Source organism: Carcharodon carcharias, assembly GCF_017639515.1.
Source record: "Carcharodon carcharias isolate sCarCar2 chromosome 21 unlocalized genomic scaffold, sCarCar2.pri SUPER_21_unloc_1, whole genome shotgun sequence".
NCBI lineage: Eukaryota > Metazoa > Chordata > Chondrichthyes > Lamniformes > Lamnidae > Carcharodon > Carcharodon carcharias.
The window spans coordinates 616,739-626,683 of record NW_024470575.1 but is presented as its reverse complement, the minus strand read 5'-3'; the positions used below and the strand labels follow the sequence as shown (position 1 = coordinate 626,683).

At 43.0% G+C, this 9,945-nt stretch overlaps 3 non-coding genes across 3 annotated transcripts; all 3 read left to right on the top strand.

The window, feature by feature from the left end:
- Positions 1 to 310: 310 nt before the first annotated feature.
- Positions 311 to 392, top strand: trnas-aga. Its single transcript has one exon. It is a non-coding gene; the product is annotated as a tRNA-Ser (tRNA).
- Positions 393 to 6,459: 6,067 nt separating this feature from the next.
- Positions 6,460 to 6,541, top strand: trnal-uaa. Its single transcript has one exon. It is a non-coding gene; the product is annotated as a tRNA-Leu (tRNA).
- An 817-nt stretch (positions 6,542 to 7,358) lies between these two features.
- On the top strand, positions 7,359 to 7,431 carry trnat-cgu. The gene has a single exon. It is a non-coding gene; the product is annotated as a tRNA-Thr (tRNA).
- Positions 7,432 to 9,945: the final 2,514 nt, after the last annotated feature.

The window sequence follows — 9,945 nt, the reverse complement described above, 5'->3', positions numbered from 1 at the left end:
GAACCCAAGCTGGGCATCAGTGAGCAGGTTATTGCAAAGTCAGTGCCTCTTGATAGCACTGTTGATGACTCCTTCCATGACCTTACTGATGTTGGAGAGTAGACTGATGGGGCGGTAATTGGCTGGGTTGGATCATTCTCACTCTTTCATTCCCAGTTTGGTCAGAAGAACGAGGAGGGACAGAATCAATTGCAGGGTTCCGGGGAAAAGGTCGGGTAATGGCAGTGACAGGACGGGCAGAAAGAACTCTTTCTTCGCTGTAACCATTGCATGATTTCATACACGTAATAATAATATTGGAGAACCTTATGTAGTTGTGGCCGAGTGGTTAAGGCGATGGATTAGAAATCCATTGGGGTTATCCTGCGCAGGTTCGAATCCTGCTGACTACGTTTCTCATTATTTTGGGTTTTATCGGCGCACAAACAGAACTAATTATCGTTTGATCGAGGGAAAGCGATCCAAACACACCCGTGTTCTCTTGTTACCGTTCATTTGTCAGCCTTCTGCAAATGTCCAATGGGAAATGGAAAACAAAACTGAGCCAATTTGGTCACATGATTTCACTCTGGCATTTGTCTCTCCTTCGGCCTCTGTCACTCTCGGTGTATATCTCTGTGTGTGTTTCTCTGTTTGTGTCACTGTGGTTCAGTTCCCTGAGGAGGTGAACACATTTTTACGAACACAAACTGTATTCACATTAGTTGTACAACTTCACATTTCAATGTTACAGTGAAAAATGTCAGGATGAAAGAGACAAGAGTAGTTTGTCTCTTTCTATGTATGGACTACAACAACAACTGATATTTATAAAGCTCCTTTTTCCTAATGAAACGTCACAAGGCGTTCCCCAGGAGCATTTTATCACTAAGTATGACACTGAGCCACATAATCGGTCAAGGCTCGGTCAAAGGGGGAGGCTTTAAGAACTGTCTTAAAAGAGGAAAGTATCGATTTCATGTTCCAGCGAACAGCAATGGTTCTTCTCATTGGCTGAAGACGTCACTTGTGTTCAACCGACACATTTGGTCAAAGAAACTTATCCTTGGTGAAGTTTGTAAAAGTAAACTCCACTACAGTTTGGCGGCCTATAAGCAATGCCCACCAATGGTTGCTGTCTCTTGCTGTTTCTTATCTCCACCCAAACTGATTCTACATCTTGATCCTTCAATCTAAGAACCTCTCTCACTAATGTACCGATCTCGTTCCTAATGAACAACATGACCCCGCCTCATTTTCCTTTTTGCCCATTCTTCCTAAATGACGAACATCTTTGAATATTCAGATCAACCAATCATACTGTCTTTGAAAGCAGCACACAGGGCCGAATGGCCTCTTTCTTTGCTGTAACTTTCTGTCATTTTACGTTTCCAACACCACGGTTAAGATGAACTTTCTTATCTTCCATGTGATGCTTTGAATTCAAGACAATAAGCAACTTCAGCGAGTTTTCTTATCATTTCTAGCACAGAATTTGGAACCGGACTCGTTGAACGACATTTAAATGGTCTCAATCGTAAGATGCAGCTCACCGAGTCCAAACAGACACCGTGAGTAACAGCCTGTTATGTATATTCTTGCTGTACATCTTCTGAGCTATAAGCTGATCACAGCTCCACTTTCTGCACATTGAAAGACAGTGTGAAAATAAGCACAATTTCAAATCTTAACAATGCGCATATTTGTGATTTTGTGTGTGTCAATGTGGTTCAGTTTCCCATTTTCACCACCCAATCATTATTCATGTTAGCTCTCTGACTTCATATCAGCAAAAAAAAAGCTGTTAACAGGACATTTCTCTCTTTATTTTGAGTGGAGACTGTTCAGCTACTAAAATTCCAGATGTTACAAAGCGGAGGATGATTGAAGTTTTCACATGATCTTATTAAGTAGCTGAGAATGCTCGAGAGGTCGAATGGCCAATTCCTGATCATAATTTTTTATATTCTAATTCCGTGTCAATGTTGGTGAAGACAATGTTTGTGTCTAATCTGAATGTGGTAGTGAGGCCGAGCGGGCTCAGCCGCTGGTTCAGGTTTGATATCTCTGGTGATTTGGGCTTTACTCCCACCGCTGTCAAACTTTCTGGTGCTTTGTTATTTGAGACGCTTCCAAAAGATTCTCTGTGCAGTGAAGGAGCAGCTGAGCTGTGCAGTGTTGTATTTCAGTTGGGAGAATGAGGAGAGACAGTGTAAATCCCAGGGTGACTGGGAAAAGGTGGGACAATGGCACGGACTGGAAGACCTTCTTTCACTGGAATTCCCTGTATTCATTCTATTATTTTAAACAAACAACATGCAGCCTTTACGCAGTTGTCCTGGCCGAGTGGTTCAGGCGTTTTTCCACGTGGTCCGAATCCTGCCAACTCCCCTTCTTCTCATTCCTGATTGACACAAACTGTCTGCAAACTGAATAAATTATCAGTCAAATGAAAAAGAAAACCACCCAAATACCCCGGTGTTTCTGACTTCAGTTCATCTGCAAATATTCACTACATTTGGTCCCTGAAATGGAACAATAATTGGCCAAGTTGGTGACATCTTTGTTTTCTGGGTGTTTGTCTCTCCTTTGGCCCCTGTCACTCTCGGTGTATATGTCTGTGTGTGTTCCTCTGTGTGTGTTAATGTGGTGCAGTTGCCCGACGGACCAACACATATTTACCATCATAAACGTAACTCACATTAAATGTGCAGCTTCATATTAAAATGTCAAAGAGAAAAATATCAGTTTGAATGATGCAAGTGGAGTTTGCAATGTTTGGAAGGAAGTGCAGGTAAGTGGAAGATGTGAACGATGTTATTGATGACTGAGAGGAATGGATTACAACCGTGGGGCTTTTGTAGGTCGATCACCTTCTGCACTTTGAAATTCAGAACAAGCTGAGGCTCCAGATGGAAAACAACATTTATCTCGCTGAATGCTTGCATAGGCAGTTGTTAGTACATGTACCTGGCTAGCTCAGTCTGTCGCTTGTGAGTCTCTACATCTCAGGATCGTGGGTTGCGCCCCATGCTAGGCGCCGCCTGTTTTTAAGGCTTTGCTGTTTTCATGGGTGATCCCCAGTCTCCCATTCCTCCAGCAGTGTCACCGCTCAAACTGAGTCTCTTTCCATCCCACTTTGTAAATGTCACAGCCGCTAGGTTCTGAACGAACACTGCCCTCGGCTTCACTGGAAATCGGAGAGTTTTATGCAGATGCTTTTGTGCTTTTACCACCGCAGCCCAGGTTCAATTCCCAGTCAGGGGAAACCTTATTTCTTACCGCTGTGTGAACTGTCACAATGCACAGGAATTCCTCTAGTAAACTGTTAAAACGATCCTGGAATTTAATGTCAGGAAGCATGGAGTGATTCATGTTGGTTGAAAAAATGAGGAGAGGCAACATCAAACAAAGTGTACAATCCTACAATTCTCTGTTACACAGCGAGTGGTTAGGATCTGGAATTCACTACCTGAGAGTGTGCGGGAGGCAAATCCAATCGCGGATTTCAAAGGAGATTCGGGCAGAAAATGCAGTTCTCCGGGGAAAAGGCGGGGGAGTGGGACCAGGTGAGTTAGTTTCCAGAAGAGTAAGAGGTCTCCCTTTTCAGACGGAGTCGAGGAGACATTTTCTCCCTCCGAGGGCCGTTAGTCTGTGGAATTATTTTCCCCAGAAAGCAGTGGAGGCTGGGTCATTGAATTATTCAAGGCAGAATTAGAAAGGTTTTTGATCGAGAAGGGGTTATGGGGCGTTGGGGGCAAAGAAAAAAGTGGAGTGGAGCCAACAACCTGATCAGCCATGAGCTTATTGAATCCTCCTCATGCTGTTAAATCCTATATTCCAATGTCACGGGCCGAATGGCCTCTATCTGTGATGTAACATTAGCTCTGATTCTGTGATATTATGAGGGGCTCCAGGGACAAAATGGTTCCATTCCTCCTCCTATTTGTTATGGTCTAATTCAGCGCTGATACCACTCAAGGCAATGGTTACGGTGCTTCTGTTTCCCTCGTAGGTGTGTGTCCGAGCGGCCCAAGGCCTCGAAATTCGGTTGTAGCGTTTCATGAAACCCGGCTTTTAGTGTCCTATGAACTGTGGGTTCAAATCCCACTGCGATCGAAATTTCAAGTAGTTTGTCTTTTTCGAAAATCCATTGGGATGCTCTCGGGGCAGCTGGCGTCTGCGGTGCTTTATTTTGGTAGGAAGACCGAGAAGAGGCAATAAAAATTGCAGGGAGACCGGAAGTAGGTGGGGGCAACCATTCTGCAATGTTAGCTCAACAGCGTTTCACTCTCCTGTAGTAATCGTGGCCGAGTGCTTAAGGCGATGGATTTGAAATCTATTAGGGTTTCCCCACGCCGGTTCGACTCCTGCCGACTGCATTGCATCCCTGTTTGTCCTTTTCGCTGTCTCCACAGCTAATTGATGGTGAAATGAAATTAGAAGCTTCCAAATACTCCCGTGTTTTTTTCTGCTTTACTTGCGCGATCCTTCATTTCCGTTCAGCTGAAAGTATTCACCAAATCGCCAGAAATGGAAGAAAACTGTTGGTGACATGGGTGTTTGTCTCTCCTTAGGCCTCTGTCCCTCTCGGTGTATATGTCTGTCTGTGCTCCTCTGTGTGTATCAGTGTGGTTCAGTTCACCGAGGGGTGAACACATTTTTACCATCGCAAAATGTTTTCACTTTTGTTCGGTATTTTCGTGGTAAATGGTACAGAGAACAACAACAGGTTTAAATGTTGCAAGATGTGATTGCCACTTGCTGTGTTTATTTTTGAGTGCAGACTGCTTGTTGACTCAGTGCCCGAATGTTACCCAGTGGAGGATGATTGAAATTTTCACTGAACAACATTTAACCAGACAGTGGGTTGCCCTTGTGTCCTTTTCATGTAATCAGTATATGGGAGAAGCAGTAAGAGAGATCATGTTTTATCTTTACACTGTCATCTGTGAACCCATCCCTTCTGGAAGCTTTGGGACTTCCATTCCCTGTTCCTGATTTCCAGGGAAAGCTTGTGTTCATGAACTGAATGTGTCTGCATCAAGCAGCTAATTGACCTGGGAGCTGGACGGGCAGAGGGAGCTGGAGGAGAGGCAGTGACAGAAGCAGAAACAGATGCGACATGACAGTGTTTTGAATTGGATGTGTCTCAGTTACTTTCAGTGATGAATGTCTGCGTGTGTCGCCTTGTCAGTTTCACAGGAGCCGCAGTGATGAGGTTGGTGGGTTTTGGAAATTGAAATTTACACAGGAGCAGTTTGTGGGACTATTTCACCTCACTGTCGGTTTTGTGTTCCAGCTCACAGAAACAGTTGTCCTCATTGGCTGAACAATTGCCATTGAACAAGCCCTTCCTGTTCCAAGTAAACGCACCATTTTGCTGGACAAAGATATCCCTGGTGAAGCGGGTCTGAAGCGAGGAAATGGCAAAACTGGAGTGGACGAGCCATTCTGCAAGGCTTGTGGACAGTGTTCGGAACGAGGAGATGAAGGAAAAAAGCACACGGGCTGTGAAAGGTTGTTTGGTGGAGAACTGAGTAGAGAGATAGAGTGACGTGTACACAAATCTTCGAAGGTAGCAGGACAAGCTGACCTCTCTGCTTTCTTTAAAAATATCTCATGTGGTCCTTGGCTTCATTAATGGAGGCTTGGAGTTCAAAATCAAACTGATGGTGCTGAATCTTTGTAAACCATTTATTGAACCTCAGCTGAAATATTATGTTCACATTTTGGGAATGGTGTTAAGTCTTTGGAGAGGTTATGGGCAGTATTCACATGAACTGTGTCAGGGATAAGCTATTTCAATCATCTGGAGAGGCGGCAGAATCTGGTATTATTCTCACAGGATGGAGGAAACAGAAATGGGAATTTGGTCCAACCAGTCCGCTCCGGTGTTTATGATCCACTTCAGTCTCCTCCAAATTACCTTCATTTAAATCTACAATTGTAATTATCTATTCCCTTCTCCCTTAAATTCTTGCCTAGTTTCCACTGAAATGTATCTGTACAATTCACTTCGACCACTCCCTGTGGCATCGGGTTCCACATTCCCACCACTCTCTGGGTAAAGAAGCTATTCCATTATTTTACCTCACTGTTCACTGTCATGTTCATGTCTAACACACTCGATGCTGTTATTGGCTGAACAAGTCTTCTGTGTTTGAACTAAACACGCTCCCACTCCTGGCCCTTCTCTGGGAATGTTGTTTTCTTGTTGCTGTGTGAACTGTCACAATGAACTGTTCCGGGAGTTTCTTTTCCCTGGGATCTACAAAACCCATCACTTCTCTTCCTCTCTCTTTCTCACTCTTTCATTCCCAGTTTGGGAGGGAGAACGAGGAGGGACAGCATAAATTGCAGGGTTACGGGGAAAAGACTGGGTTGTTGCAGTGACAGGGTAGGAAGAAGACCCTTTTTCTCTGCTGTAACTATTCTATGATTTCATATATGAAATATATATGTTGATTATTAAAGTTTGTAGTCGTGGCCGAGTGGTTAAGGCGATGGACTTAAAATCCATTGGGGTTACCCCACGCAGGTTCAAATCCTGCCGACTACGTTTCCATTATTTCTGATTTTGACCATTGATCTCAGAAACAGAAAATAGAATCAACATTTTCACAACACCTGCAATAGCAAAGTTTGACCAGTGGATGGCAGTGAAACCATGATTGCTTCCATAACATGAAGCAAGCGCTGTCTCAATTATTACTGCAAATGCCACTATCTCTGTTCATATTAAATTAGACGCCGTTTCTGTTTCCATTACACTAGGACAGGTCTCTGATCATATTAGAGAAGGTCATCTCTCAGTTGTTTCTGTAATTGGCTCAGTCACAGTTGTTTATGTACTGGACTAGGGCCATAATACAGTTGGCACTATCTCAGTCATGACTGCACTGAAGCAGGTCTCGGCTAAAGTTACAATAAGCCATGCCCCAGTTGGCACTGCACTAGAGCTTGTCTCTGGTTATAGAAAACTAGAACATGTTTTTATTTGCATTTCACAAGACTCTGTCTCAGCTATTACTCCAGTAGAGCCTGCCACGTGTCTATCAAACTGAACCCTGTCTCAGTTAATGCTGCTCCATTCATATCACACAATTCCCTGTTTCTGTTGTTATTGTCCTATACCATGTCTCTCTCATTGCTGGACTTGTCCATGTCTCTGTTTTTATTAATCTCGTACCTTTGCCGGTATTTAATTCACCAGACACTGCGTCAGTTTATATTAACTGACACACATCAAATTCTGCCACATGTCGCATATTTTAACTTCCTGTTCTCCCTCTCAGATATTTCCAGGTCTATCGAATGTCGTCCTGGTCCTCGTCTACTGAATATGGTCGACTTTCCGTGCTTTCAGCTCAGCGGTTGGCTCCATAGCTCAGTGGTTAGAGCTCTGGTCTCGTAAACCAGGGGTCGCGAGTTCAACTCTCGCTGTAGCCTATGGTTTAGCTGATAAAGCCAAGTTCCGTAGAAAAGTGGGCGATGGGTTGGACAATGCTGCAAAACAATTTTGATCCTTGAAAAGGTTCCGTTCCCAGAAATACACACAGTCCTCCAGGCGTGATCTAACCAGGGCTTCGTGGAGCTCTATTAAACATTTCACTTCTTTTCCAAAGCAGCCTCTGTAACAGGTTGTGCAGCAAGAGGAATTAGATTGTAGATATGGAATGAATTATTTTATTCTTTATTCGAATTATTTCTTTTTATTTCGAAGACCATATATGAATCCCCAGCACAACTCTCCATGTAATTGGGTCAGGGAAACTTTGTTAATTTTCACACACTGTGCATGGACACTGCAGAAGCTCCTGCACCTCTTTAATATTGGTTTTCTTCAATCAGAATTTTCAAAAGGGGATTGGGCAATTATTTGAAATGGAAAATAAAACTCCAGGGTTATGAAGAAAGAGAATGATATTGGAACTAAGTGGAAGAAAGAACACACCCGATGGGTCGAATGGCCTCCTAATGAGCTGTGTCAATTTACAATTAGATCAATTTCTCTGCAGCATTCCAAAATGTCCCACTCCAATTCTATTCCTGTAAAACAGGATCTTGCAGTGCAGCATGTCTACACAGTTTGACATTCCATACAAGTCCCTTTGGCTTTTTCTCACAAATTGTTTCTGTAGTGTAGTGGCCTCGCCAGCGATGTCCATATCCTATAAATGATTAGAGAAACAAATAGGGTTTTCACATTCACTTCATATGTGCAAGGTCGCCAGTTCGAAAACTGACAGAAACATTATCAAAATTGAATCATTTAATTGTGAGAAGTTGCACAATTCCCGTTTGTTGCTAAATAATAGCTGAATACATTATCTCACAGCCATGTGACATTGGCACTTCCCCAGGCTTTGACTGATTTTCTCCAAAAGGCATGTTATCAGAAAGAGACAATAAATCAGACGAATTGCAATAAGATAGTTCACACATGTGGGAAGTGTTGAATAACCTGCTGATGTGCTCTGTCATTTTATGATTCTAATGTCAGGTCAATTTCTCTGCCGCATGGCTATGTTTTTCAGCCGAATTGTACTTCCACAAAACAGGGTTCGGAAGTGCAGTAAGACTGCCCGGTTTGATATTCTTAGTCAGTCCATGTGGTTCTGCCCATTGTTTCTGTAGTGCAGTGGTTCACTAAGTACACGCAAAAGGTCCCCTGTCTGGAAATGGGTAGAACATTATCGAGATTCACACATCTAAGTGTGAGGGAAAGTTCCATAATTCACATTTGTTGTTGAATATTAATTGAATATAGTATCGCACTGCCACATTAAATCTGCTCTTCGCCAAGCCTCAAAAAGCTCCCCACAAAATCAAGAGGGATGAAACTGACCAGGCACAAAAAATACAGTTTCTTTAGTTAACAACAGAAATTAATGAGTTTACAAATGCAAATTCACAGTTACTTACTGACTGAAAGATGACTACCAGTGTGATCCAAAGACTAGCGTCATCCTAAAGATAGATGCAACTGATACTGGATTGAACATGAGGGAGTGGGAGAGATGGTAGAAAATCACTTTGTATCGCTCTTTATCATGGATCTTCATTCTTTCATGAGCATCACTGGCCAGCATTTGTTGCTCATCCCGAATTGCCCTTCAACTGTGTAACTTGTTAAAGCATTTCAGAGGGCAGTTGAGAATCAACCACATCACTGTGGGTCTGGAGTCACGTGCAGGTCAGACCAGGTAAGGACGACCGATTGAATTCCCTAAATGACTGGTGAACCACATGGGTTTGTACGGCAATCAATGATAGTTTCATGGTCATCATGACTGAGGAAATACTGAGGACATGTCTGATCAGAATAAACATCTTTTGTAAGTTCACCATGAAAGGAATTGCATAAATAACTTATGTTTGTATCGAAAACTGGAGAAGGAACCCTAGTCCAACTCTTAATTTCATTGGGTAAGGGAACTATTCATTAAGGTAAACTGCATGGATTCTGCAGAAACTCCTTCTACAAAGGGGAATTTGGCAATGGTTGAAAGGGAGAAAATTCTGATCCATGGAAAGAGAGAAGGAATTTGGGATTAATTGGCAAGATCTTTGTAAAAAGCTGGTATAAATAAAATGGGCGGAAGATCCTCTCACTGCGCTGTGCCATTTGATGATGACATTGTTGATCAGTCTGTCTCCAGCATTCCTAATGAGAACAGCCGAATTCCATTTCTTCAAAACAAAGACCCAAAGTGCTGCTGCATGACGTCACCATTTAACATTCCAGACAGCTCCATTGGGATCCAGGCAGGGAAATGGTTCTGTAGCATTGTGGTTACCCAGCTCATTTCGCATGTGCAAGTTACTCCATTCGATGCTCGTGAAAAACATTGTCACCCAACTGTGTGGAAAAGTTACATCGCTCCCATTCCTGTTTGTTGCTTAATGTGAACTGAATGCAGATCTTGCAGCCACATTAGATTCGCTCTTCAGCATTTCTGA